Here is a 16,346-nt window from a genome sequence, read left to right as displayed (position 1 = left end):
CGAGGTTGTTAAACGCATTCCTCCGTATTTTGTAGCCTTCCCATCAATTTGGATTTTATTCGTACGTTCGAGTATTTCTCGGGAATAATATAAAAAATAAAAGAATAATATAAAAAGATTGACGATTATTTGGATATGAAATAATTTAGAGAAAATGCGAGAAAAACTTGTTATTAGATACGTAATTTGTATTTTAATTCTTTATTTGATATTCGTGTACGTACTATTTCCGAATTTTGTTTTTATTATCGGTCTTTCAATATGCAATTATTATAAAATGCGAAACGCGGTTCTCGCGAGCCATACACAATACAATTTTGATTAACAAGGTTCAACAGGGATAATAATCTGAGCGAAATGAGAGATTGAATAAATGAAATTCAATTCTGATTGATCGGTTTACTCAAAACACAGATTTTGATGGGAAATCGTTAGAATAATAATTTACTCGGCCCCAGAAATTCAATTTATCTCCAATACATACATACTTTGTCGCTCGTTTTATCGCGTGAATTCTGCACGTATTTGCAAACGCGCCTTCCTCGCGCAGAACTATACGAACTTTGTTCATTAAATTCGATACTCATGTATATGGAACCGTTAACATGCACATGTTAATTAAGTTTTATAAATATTGATTAAATCACACGCGATCTGACGTCTACTTTAATATGTGCCCTGCATATCCAGTACACACGAATCGTGATCCGTTCGCCTCTGTTTGTAACTCGTATGACGTATTTTTTCATTTCTCGAAATCATTGAACTAAATTTAAAATAACGCACATTGTTATTCTTGTCCATCTTTGGAAGGCTAAAAGGGGAGAGAAAGGGAAATAGAAAAGTTACTGGAAAGGAAGTAGTAAATCTGGCCGGTCATTCGCCTTATGACATTGAGGATGAACGTGACAGTACTTAGTTATGCGTTCCAATATGAAATTATGATTGCTTAGAATTATAATTGCGTAAAACACCTTCTGTAGATATTATTAGAGAAATCTTACATTTTTACGAAAAATAAAATTCTTTTAATTTTAGCTTGCATATTTAAATCAAGTTTAATCCATCCTGATACCCTTTCAATATGAATTTTCAAGGAATATTCTACATACTAAATATATCGCAACAGATCACCATAATACACACAATCCAAATTATTCAAAAATTTTTACCAAGCAACTATAAAAACACTTTCTTAAAATTCACCTGCACGCCCATGATATCCATCTTCATTACACCTGCTCTTTCTTGTACTCTTTTAACATATCGAAACCATCATCATCCCTAATTAATAACATCAAATTCGAAACTAAACGACACTGAAGTCGAACTGAATTTCAAAACCGAAGATGGAACGACTGGCTGGAAAACAGTGTGTGACAAGATAAGACAAGAAAATCGGGCGACACTTGGAGCAGTTGATTACGTAAACAAATTAGCGCGTCACGGGAGACTTCGTGAGAACTGGAGAAATACGCCGAGAATAGAGAGCAACGGGTTGAGAAAATCAACTTGTTTTGGTCGTTATACACAAATGCTAGCGCGAATGTGAGCGCAGCCCACACAATCCTTCTCCTTGGCTCTGTCTGCGTGTGTAATCGTGAAATTATGTGGATATTGCCTGGCGTTCTTGCGCATAAACGAATGCAATCCGCCTATTCGCGTTAAATTGCTTCACCCTGTAGGTACCAGACGCGACTGCTGATTCAGCTTGTACAGTTATTTGTACTGGTCGCGTTATGGTTTCATAGACGCGTGGAAAGATGAGGTTTCCTAGTTCCTATTTCGAGTTCCAACTTTTTGATTGAGTTCGCGTTCAAATTCGATGTATTTCGATGCGTTAGAAATAAAAATAAATCGTTTAGTTTTGAACGAATTCGGAGAAAGAAATTTACAAAAATTGGAATTGATCAGCTTGTCTTTCGAGTAACTCGGTTAGGTTTAATAATGTTCAAAATAATGAAAGTAATCTACGAGTAGGAAATACCTATATTTGAGGTAAAAATGTGGGAAAGTTTTTTCGCGAGACATAAAACGAGCTTGAAGACTGTAATAGAGGCTAGGCGTCATGAATCCAGGGGAGAAAAAGCGGGGAAGACGGAGCAAACACGCCATCAGGAACGTTTCCTCGTTAGTATCCGGCGGGTGATTCGATTTGAGCGCCGACGCCTTTTATTTACCGGCACTCGCGTGAATTCGCCGCGCATATTGATCCACGAAAAATTCCGGCTGCCTATATGTCTATTGGGCTCGTTATTAATATTAATACAAGCCGGAGATTACCTAAAAAGAAAGGGGGGCAGGAAAAGATAGAGGGTGAGAGGCGGACAAGGGAATTACAAAAACAGGGAGGGTTCGAAGTTTCTGACAAAAGGTGGGAAAACAAGGGTTCCGTAGCATACATTTAATTATCCTCCCCTGTGTTCTCTCGTCTCACCTCTCCCTTCTCGAGCGTACTTTCCAGCCCTATCTTAAAACTGAATGTAATTTTCGCCTGTTCCTTTGTTTTCAGGTAAGTGGCTGTCAGCCGACTGCAGTTTCCCTCTGTGGCGGATTCAACAATGCTATCGTTTCGGCGTAAATGAAGGTTCAATCGTGGTCCTCTCGCGGTTTACTCCGGCAGTTTCGTGGGATCGTGGCTCGTACGTCGATAGTTCGGGTTAATTCGTGCGGCCGCCACGTTATAGCATCACGTATACGTCGTAAAATTAAAGATAATCGGGCTCTCTTGCTTTTTCATCGTACCTTCGACAGCGAATCGCGTGTATTCGAATTAAATTGTCCATGAGTATAGAAATCGTTCGCTGTAGAGTCACGTTCTTCCTGTCCAAATCGGCAATTAAAGCTACGATATTTGTCTTTACGCTGATCACGGATCGCGAATCGTCGAGAACGTTTGGGGGTTGGTCGTTTAAAACCGATATACCAATGACCGCGATTTAACCACCGAAACGGTGAAAGCTGTTACGTGACGTCGAAACTGGTACAACACAACGATCCCGATCGAACTATTTTTCTGCGAAACATCCAGAGAGCGAAAGACAAAGAGAGTGCATCGTATTACGAGACGGCCATCGATGACAATTTAGATTGTACGAGCCAGCAATAATCGAAACAACCAGTGCATACACGAGAAGGAAGAACAGAGGTGATTCGCCAGCGTTGCTAATGAAGAGCTCAGGATTAAGTAGCCTGTAACCCGCTTTATCCACGTTCCCCCGTTACCTTACCCCGTTCACGTTCCGTGTCCCATCGTTCTGTCGTGTTACATATGTATTACGGCCCCGTCCTTTTGCCCGGTACGATAGGAGGGTCGCCAATGTGTTCCTCTGTCGGTGCGTCCTGTGACCGTCGTGTGAGAGTACGCTCGTGTGCGACGGTCGTGCTCGCCATGGTATCAATTAAATCTCTGATTAGCGAGCCCTTCGACTCTACTACCAGCCCGGTCTAGCCCCTTTGAATCTCGTTCGCGATTGTCGGTCGTCCGTGCTAACTCGGACCGATCGAAAACTTCCTCCGCTCCGACCTGTGCGAAGATCAACTCTCGAGATTCCTTCGGTCCGACGAATATTTTTGTACGCTCACGGGCACCTCCGAGAGGATTTTATTTCAGATGTTTATCTTTGATCGAAAACGTTCCCCGTTATAAATGTCCGAAATTTTTCATTCGGATAGATTCCGATTCTTTCCTTTCTAATGTACTAGTTCTTTACAAAGGTAAAGTCAGGAGGTAGAAGCAAATTTCAATAATTTCAATCAACTCGAATTCATTTTTATATGCAGACAATTTCTATATAACACGATAGTTAGGTTCCTAAAATATGTAGTGTTATCGGAAAATTAATAACATTACAACGTATTTTATATTGGTAACTACACAACGAACATACAACTACTATGCATGTTTGCATACTAAATTTAATGCTTCCTTATACTTTCTCGTTCAAATAACCTTACCATAGGCTTATTCGAATCATTATCTATCATAACCATTATCATAATTATTATCGTTTCTGATCTTTTTCCTTATCGAACCTTAAGTACATTATATTTTTCACATTCTTTCGTTATTACATTCAAAACTAATGGTACCTCATGATATACCATGAACTTGATTATTTTCTACAAAGATGAAGATTAAATTTTAAAATGTTGAAGCTTAGGTGACCCAAAAAACCATGCCTTATTTTACTGTATCGTCTTATAATAGATTGCCTGTAAGAAGGAAACCCAATGAAACTCTGTTTATGTAAAAATTCGAACAACCCTGACGTATAAGACAGGTTTCTGGAAAATTCCATCGACACGACGATCGGTGCCAACCGCGCGCGATATTCTTTAACGAACGTTGCGGCGGTGATCGTAGCCGAAGAAGAATTTGGCATCGTATAAACGTCTCTCGCTGGCTGGCTCGACAGCTATAAATCCTGGTCAGCGCGGGCAGCGACCAAATAAAACGGAAATCGAGATTCTCGGTGAGCCACACGGATCCTCCGGCTTTCGACCTAGCGGGGTCGCAAGCTGGCTGTGGCTGCGTGCCGCCGGCGAATAAAACGATCGCGCGCGCATGGACTGTGAACGTGGGAGCGGCAGGCAAGGTCACCGCCGTTCAGGAAAAGCTGAAAAACCTGCAGATTTATGAATGCTACGTATCAAGGCTCGTTCGCTACCCGCAGTGTTTGGGCCGATCCTTCATGCCTGCGGAGACAAGCTTGCCACGCCATCGCACGAGAACCGGATAGTCGGAAGAGAGCCGGTAGGCAGAATCCTTGGTAACCACGCTTGTTCGACACCCGCCTGTGACTTGGCTCGTCGAAAATGCTAGTTTGCTCGCACGCGCCTTATTTATGCGCTTTAGTCGATCCCACGTCGAGTTGACCGCGAGTACCTCTTGGATATAAAGTACGGATTTTCGGACAGGACCCAGAGAAATCTTTCTCTTCACGGCGGCGTGAATTGCATTCTACCGAAGAAGCTATCTTGCTGGGTCTCGAATTGAAATTCTGAAGCCTTACAATCGGGCAACGTCTCGCGTTTTCTGGAAACGTCTTTTTTTTAGACAAAGTTGCGGGAAGTTTGGAGGAAGAAGAATATATACTGATTTGCATTTGCCGGAGTTGCATCAATTTCCCGTAAGCATAGCGTATTTTTAGACGAAATACCTTTGTTTACATTACTCCGTTTCGGTTCACGCCCCAAACTCCCAGACTATAGTTCTGCAATTTCATGCAACGATCTCCACCTCCGCATGAGAAAACCTTCGCTAATCTCGCTGATCGTGTGACTGGCTATTTTTCCCATCCAGACACAAGCACGAGCAGAACCTTGACGCCGGGCGTCACTGGATAACTTCATCCATCCGCCCACGAGTCGATCGACGCGGTTGCATCTCGGTAGTAGCATCTCGTGGAGTAGCGAGGAGAACCTCCCAACGGTGACTCGGCGTCCGTCCTATGGAAAGCGTCGCCTACCAATCGTGGCTCGGCTCGGCGTGGAGATGCTATTAATTTGTATCGATAGAGGCGGAACAGAGGAGGAACGTGCATGCACATTCGTACGTTCGTTAGTTAATCCGGCGTGGACACAACGAGCTCGAAGATGTGTACGCGACCACCGCTCGCCTATGCTTAACGCGCGCATGGATGCGCACCAACACGCGCACACGCGTGACCGCGATAATCGAAGTATATACGTTACTGGCCGAGTATGCCGTGCGAGCCTAAGGAAACCTTCCCACACTATTCTATAGCTGGGCGTGTACGTATACCGGACCGATGAAACGTGTGAGTGACACGTAGGAGGATGCTCTCGGCGGGTAATGATCACGATTGAATGAGAATGAGGCCGAGAGAGCCAATACAATTAACCTCGGCAGCATGCCATTGCTAGAATGCAACGCGTTCACCGTGCAAGCCTTACTCGCCGACCGTTGCTTCGTTCCTTGCTTTACCAGCTTGGCTACAGATAGTAGCGTACTAGTCTTGTTCGCCTGGCCGCAACAAAGACTTCCTTCCTCGACCGACTGGATGCCTCCTTGCGAGTGCAATTATTACGGCATCGCGGGAACGCGTCCATAGATTATAGGTAAATGTGCCACGCTGCATCGGCCTTCGTACAAGCTCTGGTTTGCGCTAGCCGTCTGGCTGCTGGTCTGGTTAGTCAGCTTCTCTCGTTTTGAGATCGAAGAGAATAACCGCGAATTGAAGCAACCACGCTTCGAGCTGGACGCATGTGTGATCGTTTGGTGAACGGTGGAACTGGTTCGAAGGGAGCACGTGCCTTTGGTTCATTTCGCGGATGCAATTATTGCGAGATCGAGGCTACAGGTTGATGCGCGCGTATACATGCAGCCGAGCGTTGCTTAAGAACAGCGTCGATGAATGGGAGACGCGGCTCGTGCCCGATGAATCGCGCCAGTCCTCCCGTTCTCTCCGCTTTCCTCTATCGCGATCGTGACGACTTTATTATTGCCGATATACCTGCGATAGAGAAAGAGTCTCGCGATTCCACGATCGAGACTAGTTGCGCTTTGTTGCCTCTATTACCGTTAGGATCGTATCGCGAGGAGTACCGGGGTCGCCTGATGTGATCACTGAACGCCCGGTTCGAAGCCAGATATCGCGTCGATGGAATTGAAATTAGCCGCGCTCGACGCTTCCGCAACTTCTCTATGCAATTGAACGGAGATTTCACTTACCGTACGTACACTACCACCTATAAGTCACGGAACACTTTCAATTAGTATACTTGGAAATGTATAAATGGATGTTGTAATTATGAAATGAAATTAGTACTTATTAACCGCGTGCGTTGTAAACATCCTGTGGATTTTCATGCATTTATGAATAATTTAAGACTGTAAAATTATACAGAATCGTAATATCCATTATGAGATCAATTTCTGCTTAAGTATCACTTTCTTTAGTTGAATTTATCAAAATGCAAATATCAATTTACATAAATATCTGCAATCTACGTTACATTAAGTTTCAAGAATTTTATTACTACACACCTGTTTATTATAGCTTATGTTTAAAATTAGCAAATGTCTCGTGACTTATACAGAAGTATATTTGACATGATATACACACGTTAAAACATTCGATGTATGCTTGATTTCCATACATTAATTAAGTTCGACGAAACGTTTGTTTCGTGTGAATTTGCGTGAACGATCATCCGTGACGGTAGTACAGCGGTTTGGCGAATCGATCGGCTCGTTCTACGGAACGCATTAAACTCGTACACGATCGACGCCGATTTAGATTACGAGAGACAAAAAATACGAGGCAAAACGTATGCGCGTAATCCGGTCCCAGTTCGAACGCTTCGATGTATTGGCCGATTGGTTAAGATTAATCCGGTTTTCACGGCGCTTCTGAAGTACGTACGTCCGAGTCTTGGCAGCTGGCGATACCTACGGCTTCGAGGATGACGTTTCCACCCACGTGCCCGGTGATCCACCAATCCTATCGAGACATCTTCAATCTGTTATCCGTGTACGCATCGGGGAATCGTATTTGGGATACTGAACGCAACCGATCTCCACCGCGAGCAATAACCTGTTCGAATTATAATTTCGACAGTGGACGACGCGCGCTCGTAAGAAAAAACCGAGCGACAGTGAGTAGGTCTGGCTTTCGATTTATTTTTTTTTTTTTTTTTTTTTGGTAACGTTTAAAAATACCCCGGTTGAAATTGATCGATTAGTATTCCAACCAGGTGTTATCTGCAACCGTGTCGTTCAAGACGATGGCTCAACGTTTTTACACTGTACAATTGGCGTTCGTTCGAATGCGAAACGCGAATCAACATTTAGAAGATAATATGTCGGTACAGACGATTTGTTGCAAATTGACGCAGTTAAAGTTGGAATTTGAGGCGCATCGCGTGAACGTAGTGTTGCGTGAAGATAATTGCGAACGGTGTATTGCGTATCGTAGAAACTCAGCAGCTAAGATCGAGGACGTGGAATGATCGTAATAGAGATCGACGCGTATCATTGACCGGCGTCTGCGATAATTTAATATTAGCCGTGTGAATGATTTAATTAGAGATCATAACGAGCATGTATGAAACTGAGTATAAAAATAGTACCTTGTAGATTCGACTGAATTAATTTCTACTAAGCCTTGCAATCTTCCGAAGAAACTCTGTTATGCAATACGCCGATATGCACACGTTTGCCAAGCCTCAGTCTCGTTATTAGTGAATAATCACTTTTATCGAACTTTAATCCTGCCTGTAGTTTTCCTCGCAGGTGCAATTTGCACCAGCTCATTACTTTTCTAATATCTAGAATTATCTCAGCTCGCAAATCTCCATATCTAATACCTCTCGTTCTAATTTATAATTTTCACACCCAATAACTAATCGCGGTTTTATACCGCACTGGTGTCCACATTCTATACGTATGTATAATAACTAATATAATAATGACAGCTGAGTCTCGTTAAAGTGTTAATACAATTTCCAAATCTTTTGTATATACAACGTACTTGTGTCTTCAAATATTTTCGTGAGTATATGAGCATATAGAGTATGAATCATTTGGAATAAATTATTTAATATCGCACGGTTGGCAAAGGATTATTTCGTCGTAATGTCGTTTCTAAACGCAATATACCATAATCACCTCCTAAGCAATCAACAAATTGGCCAGATCCAGCCGGTATACAAGGCTGCTGTGAGTATTCACGGCGCGCAGTACTCCCTTCCTATACGATGCTGGTTTTCGCGTCTCAAGGTAGCCCGGTGTCGACTTCCAAGGACCATCGTCTGTCGTGACGTGTTAGTTCTTGCCTCGGCGATGAGGGGATGCGTTCCTCTGGTTCTACCTGGGCAGAAAGACGAAGCGGCTGCTTCTTGCGGAAACAGCCGTGCGGCTGCAATTAGTGCGAGTTCCCGATAAATAATTGAAATTCGATACGAGCGTGGTACGTTGGCTAGACGGCAGCGTATCGGAATTTCTACACTCAGCCGCTCGGCTTGGACGAACATGGAAGACGTCTCGCTACTTCGTTGCTCGTAATTAATAACATAACATAGCGATGCACAACGGGCCGTCTCCCTTTTAACAAAAGTTTTCGCGACGGTATCAAATTTCATGAAACCGGCGAACCTCATTGCGCTTCCACTAATAACGCACGGTATCATGGCAAATTTCGTATTTTCAGGACGAAATTATCGATCGTCAACGGCTTCCTCTTTGTTCCAACGATGCTCTCTTCTATGGTTGCGAAATTTATTTCGTCGCTATCGACGCAACCTTGACTTGTCGCGTGAAATCTTCCCCGGAGTGTTGTATTTTAATTAGAAACTTACTGGATGGATATCTTATTTAAATTTCTCTCTATGTTCCTCCATTATAAATCGAATCATTAATGGGAAATACCTATCTATATTGATATACGACATTTTCTGGAAGATCGTGTTTTAATTAAAAATCCATTCGAGGATCGATGACGAATTCGGTAATTAATAGTTAAATATAAGAGTTTAACTAGTCATAGCATGCAGAAAGAATCATCTATTAAAAGCTATTAGTTCAAGGAATTACCACGGCGTAATTGCAATGGAACGAGTATCGAGTAGCTTCATTGTCGCCAATTAAATCGTTCAAGACCAAGAAGACGCGGAGTAAAGACAATTTGCATTAGACACATCACACAAGTGTACTTCGCTGACACAGTAAATGACTCAGATACCATTGCCCTTTCTTACAGTCTTACAATCACAATCATACATCTCACAAGTTATTGTTCTACATTGAACAAATATAAATAATTCTGTGAGTCTTCTAATAACTTCATCAGCCACCTGTATGTGACTCGTCTACATTAAAATTGAATTTCAGGAGACACGTTGACGTGTACGTTGCATGTATAACCTAAGACTCTTGTATTCTATGGGATGGTAGAGTTCAAGAGAACACACGTCCATTACTTCGTCTCGAAGCCGGTATTTACGATGCCGAGACGGGTCGCGTCGCGGAACATCGGCTGTCCGACCAGGTTCGTCCGTCCGCAAAGTTTCGAGACAGTATCACGGATGAACCTTCCGTGAATGATTCACGATTACTTCCAGCCCATTCTGAAGAGAAGGAAAACGCTAATTGAGGATCTCACCGTTTCAAACCGCTATGCGGTTCGCTAATTACGCTTAAGCGAATTCCAGCAACGTCCCGTTCCGTTGGGCGCTTCGTTATATTCGCGAGGAATACGGTCGCGGTTCGCTGGTTCGAGTTTAAAGTCGTGTTTTATACCGGCTGAAATCAAAGGAACCAAGTCGCCCTTCGTCGAATTTCCAGCAACGGACCAAGCATTAAACGTTCGGACAGACGCAGCTAAATGAAAGTCGCACATCGTAAACTCGGGCCCGTGCTAATGACGAGTATCTCTGGCACACTCATGCCCGTGCTTTGGTGATTACATAGGAACCCACGTATTAGCGGTCGTGAAAGCTTGATAGCACGGCGAAGCCTCTCCGCGGGGTTGATAACGGTGCAAGATAACAGAGAAGTAAGATTTTTTATATTTGATGATACAGTGATACTGTGAATGGTTTTATTGCGCCAATCGAGTGAACAGAAGCCAACAATTTCTATGGGTTTGATAAAATTTATGTCAAGATTGACTTTAAGACGATTATTAAGATTTTATCATCACCGCCACTTACAAAGGCAAGAGAAAAACATAAAAATAAAGATGGCAAGGAAAATATTCTTGGATTTTTTTAAACCATCCATGTGACTTTTCGAGGGTGATTATTTTTATTATATATATATTTTTGGTGATTATTTTATTATATATATTTTTTCAAATAGGGTAACTATTTGAAGGCAGCATTTGTTGTAAACACTTTTAATTATTCTCTTATATATTTCGATCATGATATTCGTTACTATAAGTGTTTCTGGTCTTGATATAATGTTTTTTCGATTATTTGACGATTTTCCAAGTGGTAAGTCTTTCAAGACTTCGAGTTGTTTTGAATTATCCCTCGCATCATTTCTTGATCGTAATTTCCATAACTGCAGCTGTTGTACTTACAAATATGGCAAATGCACATCGTCTTAGAAAACGCAGTTGCCACTTAAAACGTACGGATAAATAATAGCGAAGACTTTCGATTAAATTTCGTTCTCAGCGTGAAAAATTTCCGACGAAGTTACGGAAGAAGTTGGAAGTAATAGACATCCGACAGTTCGAGCAGGCCGATCGTGGTTTCGTTTAACTTCATCCTCTGTCTCCTTCATGCTTCGGTTATCTCGCGTGACCGCTTATTTTCGCGCGCAAGCTCGCCAGATTCGCAACACTGACAGTTCCGTGTTTTGCAACGGCGAAGAGGAAATAGGAGTCAACTTGGTTGTCAGGACTACGAAAGGAAAGTAGAAAGGAAAAGATTCGTGGAACGGACGAAGATACCAGAAGGCGTCTCGCGGTACCGACTCGACGCCCGTGGGTTCATAGTGTGGATAGCAATTTGTTAGAATGGAAGAATGTTGCGCTAGAAGCGGGAATTGCGTGGCTAAACGTATTGCAACTTTGTAAACGAACATATAGGAAACATACGCTCGCTCTGAGCAACATGTTAATTAAAGTCGTTAAAATAAAAATCCATACTTAACATCACGGTGAAGTCCACGTACGTTAGTCTCAAGCACTTTGATGAACTTTGTATTTCGTAATTTACATTCAATTCGCATTAGTATAGAATTTATCAGTACTTTCATATGACTACAAAATTTTACTACGATGAACATGAAATATCGATAAACAAAAAAAAATACTTCATTGAGAAATAAGGACATGTGTAAGTTTCCCGGGATAAGTGTTGAGGTACTTATGTGAGCCACTATGTACATTCAGATGATAGCTCTTCATGGAGTCCGCTGTCGATGGCAAAAAAAGAAACGAAAGGAAGGAAGACACACGGGACTTAATAGACAGTCGCGACGCTGTTTAATAAGATATTTAGAATTCGCGAAGAGCCACATAATCTATCCTCGTGCTCGTGGTGCCAATAAAGGCGCAGTGAACGTTCAGTATGAGGGAAGCTGGCCTAATGGGACAAGTCCTAAAGCAGACTTAACTCGAAATAAAAGCCGACGATTTATAAATCTTTCGTCCTTGATGCGATATTTATACCGCTCGTTTGACCATCACGGACAGCTACCACTGCGTGGATAGATTTTGCATGGCAGTTTAACGAGTAAACTAATTGAAAGCGACGTTTATCGGGGATGATCATCGTTTCGTCGAAGCGTAATTATTGAATTATCTTGTGGTTATCTTTTTTCATTTAGCAAGAAAGTATAGCGGTTTGCCAATCGTCGTGCGTTTAAACGCACGATTATATACGAATAGAAGAAAAGTGAGAATATACTTGAGCGAGCGATTTTCCCAAAGAGAAATCGTAGAAACGATACCGACGAATTATAGACAGAAAATACGAACGATACCAGTTTGACCAGCTTCTTCGGAGAATGATAGATTTTACGAGAATTTTGCTCCTTTGATTTTAATCCTAGTCATATCCTCGATGAAGCAGCATTCTTTCATAGATAAATAGCGCCGTCGCTTTTTATTCTTAAATAATATTGTCGTATCTCGCGACAGCTGGCGCAAATAACGTGTCGTTTTACTTTTAAATTTTACTTGATGGTACTCTCATTAGAATTTCAGACTTGTACTCACCTTTAGCAATATGTATTAAACTAGGAAATCAGCCTATCGCGGGATCATATTAAACGTGTGAAAATAAAATACTCTTTACGTATACAACTACTTATACGGAAAGATTAATCGACTTGAATCTTAATATAATGTACGTCGATTTCTCACGATATGAGCGACCGATCGATCTTCAATCCTAATCCTATGTCGATGAAAACAACTCACCCCATTGGTCTTATTCGATAAAAAAACAAACGAACATAAACGTCTAATCGCCAACGGTGAAGTCACGTTTCCCAAGGCCGTTGTATTCCGGTTTATCCATTCTCATCTCGGCGAGCGATATCCCTGGGGCGATCGTCGAGCAGGGCACAGAAAACTCGTCGACGATGAAAGATCAACTCGCTAATGCAATATCAGGCTCACAGTGGGCAGAGATAATAGCGTAACCGCATTACGACATGATACGTCAATTAACGTCGGCATGGACCCGTTATAAAGTTTCTTTGACCGAGGAAAAGGGTGAGAAAAAGACACTGCAAAGCTGCATGGAATTGGAATAACGATGACTTTTCGGCGATCGAACCACGAAGCGATCGAGTTTAACTATGAGAGAATTAGTCGGTCGCGAGTCGTATATAATCGTCGTCTCGTTTGGAAAAATAAATAAACCTGTAGCATCTTGGTCGATCGGTCGCCTTCGGCTCGGTTATTAATGAGATACGGTCCCGTGTTTTTGCATAAATCCGATAACGACTGTTCGTGCCTGGCTAAATCAAGTTTCGACTCACGCGGTTTCACGTGTTTGTCCTTATCGATTATGTTCGCAACGAACCCTTGTGTGCCAAGGCAGCTAAATTAAGATGTTGCCTCTTGAACGGTCAATTATATTTAAGAATTAAGATTTTGTTGCCAAGAGTTAAGGATTATAATTTTACGCACTCCAGAGATTCTTAGAAATTATACGATTAAATTCTTTCTAAAATGTGCATCATACGCGAGGTGTAAAAATTTATCTATAGGTAATTAGGAACGTTGAAATTAGGAGGTATGAATGTTATTTCGCAAGCAGAAACTCGTAGCAAAAAGAATTTGCCTGATGTATTAAAAAATGAAGAGCGCACCTGGACAGCAAAAAATTGACGAGACTAACCGTTAAAACGACAAATGCATCTGACTAAAAATTGACGAATAAACGATGAAACTCCGGTGACAGTAAAAGTGAGGCAGTTAAAAACACGATGGGGAAAAGCGTTCGCCTGAAAGGCGTTGGGAGGTATCGTTCGCTTCGCGCTATTCCGAGTTATGTATATCCGTGGAAGTTCCAGGTGCGGGCTGGCTGCAGCTGCAGCTGCTGGAAGTTTGAGAAAGAGCGCAACGATGGTGATGGTGCATTGAAGCGGGCGAAACCTCCGTGAATTATGGAAATGCAAACGGGCGGGCGCGTTATTGACTGGTTGTGCTGATCGTAATCGGGTAATCGTCGATCGGCGGTCAGAAAGTAACAGAGCGATAAAAACAGGAGAGAGAACGAGGAAGGGGAAAAAGAGACAGAAGACAGACGCGAGACGGTGGAAATGGAACGTTTCCTGGTGGCCAACGGGCAGTCTCGGCGTGGTCGATAATTTCAACGTTAAACAACCGGAACCGCGTACGTAAAGTATATAAATCACGTGGAAACATCGTCGTTTCTCGTGGCGGCGCGGCCACGTCGGCGGTCGTTTAATTCAATTACGATTTATAAGATTATGATCTATCGGGGCCGGTTAATTAAGACCGCGCGTAATATCGCGGTCGCACGTAATACGTGACGTTGCGCTTTACGTTTTCTTGCGTTTCCCAGTTGGCCGGTGGCATAAATTAACGTTTCAACCGGTGTCACGATAACGTCGCCGCGTTCGAAAGTTACACCAAATTATGTGACAGCCGCGCGTGAACGGTCAATTAATTGCCGCCGTTACCGCGATTCTGTGTGATTAAGCGAACTGTCCAGGTCTGGCGTGCGGTTATAAAAAGTATCGTTGTATTCGAAACAGAGGCATGGAAGGATTGCAAGATTTATAGCGATCAGTGATTAGCGACTCGTTGTAATCCTTTTATGTGCAGCAATAGAGCGTGTTGATTAATTAAAAGGACGTACCATCGTCGTCTCTACGAACTGAATCTACGAACACCGCACACAGTGGATCGTAACAGCCATAGTTGGACACGTCGGTCGATAAAACTTTATGTAGCAAAAACACGTGAAAGATGTTATTTCTATTTAATGAAATACTTTAGTAAATTGTGATACACATTGGGCATTTAAAGATTCTTAGTACTCCTAGTATTTTATATGTCGGGTTCTCATTATGATTAGGGTTAGGGGCATGTAATGAATCTTCACTGGAACTAGCCATCGTTGTTATACAATCGAGGTAATGTTGATTAGCACAAGTGTGAGTATTACAGAATTGGCAAGTAACTGCGGTGATTAGTCACTAATGACAATGGTCCTAGGTTCGATAACGAATCCGCGGTCAACGGGATAACATAATGTACTTTCCTTCAAAGTCTAAGTTTGACTCTTTATTAAAAACGTGAAGTATTCACAGATCGTAAAAGACGTTGTTTTACTCGCTGATGAGATCGCACGAGAGAATGTGTTTTCCGTCGCGGTGATGCTGCAGAGGAAAACTATGATGGGGTGTGTCTAAGGGCACGAGATTATCGGATTCGTCGAGGAAAACCTTCGCTCGAAAAGTGAGGGAAATGGACGTTGCTGTTAATTGGTTAATTTCTATGTTGGTGGTTAGAGAAAGATGCTAGTCGTCCTTGAGAGAAAGTTGCTAGCGGCAAGCGTCGTCCGTGAGAAAAGCAGATTTCCCGTATCTTCTCGTAGTGGGTGGTGAATTTAAGGACTATTAGAATGAAGATTGTTTGTCCGTTTGAAGGATCTTAGTTAACTAAATTTATAGCAGGTCCTCAGACTAGCTGAACATGTCCTGTGGAGATGCATCGACATCTGGTAATCAACGTGCCCGAAGAATAGAGTCTGTGTGTGGCGAGCCACGGGACAGAGACCATTGGAATGTTTACTGTCAAGTGTCGCTACAACTATTTCTTTTTAAGGAGAGCTTTACAATTATTCTATACCCCTATTAGGTAAAACGTTCATCCCGTGATCCCAAGCCCATTATCGCAAATCTCGGACAATTATAATCAGGTTAACTTATAGAGATTAAAGTATTTGGGATTTTCTAAAGAGTTCCAAAGGAAAGGCCCGGTGTCCTTTCATCTCTGACGTATATAAATAACAAAATTGGAATAATAAACAAATAAATGAAGAATCCAAACAAAAAGATTGGAAATATAAACAAGAAAGTTATATATCAAATGTATACTATGCATATTCTATATATTGTACTCGAATCTGTCCCTGCAATCGAACTGCATCGTTGCAACCTGCCACAGTAGATTTCGCCCGACTCGGTCAGACACACTTGTCGCTACTGCGTATCGTCAACCGAACGTGGAAGTTTCGACCCTATAACTCTTCTCCATGAGCCTAAACCAACGAGACGCGCAGTAAGTAAGATATCCCATGGGAAAAGGAGGTTTGGAGGTTCGCGCAGAGACCGAAATCGGCGTTGCCTGCAATCTGAGTACATCATCCAACCGAGACGACTA

This window comes from Bombus pascuorum, chromosome 6 (genome assembly GCF_905332965.1).
Source record: "Bombus pascuorum chromosome 6, iyBomPasc1.1, whole genome shotgun sequence".
In the NCBI taxonomy this organism is placed as follows: Eukaryota; Metazoa; Arthropoda; class Insecta; order Hymenoptera; family Apidae; genus Bombus; species Bombus pascuorum.
This window is presented reverse-complemented; position numbering follows the sequence as displayed.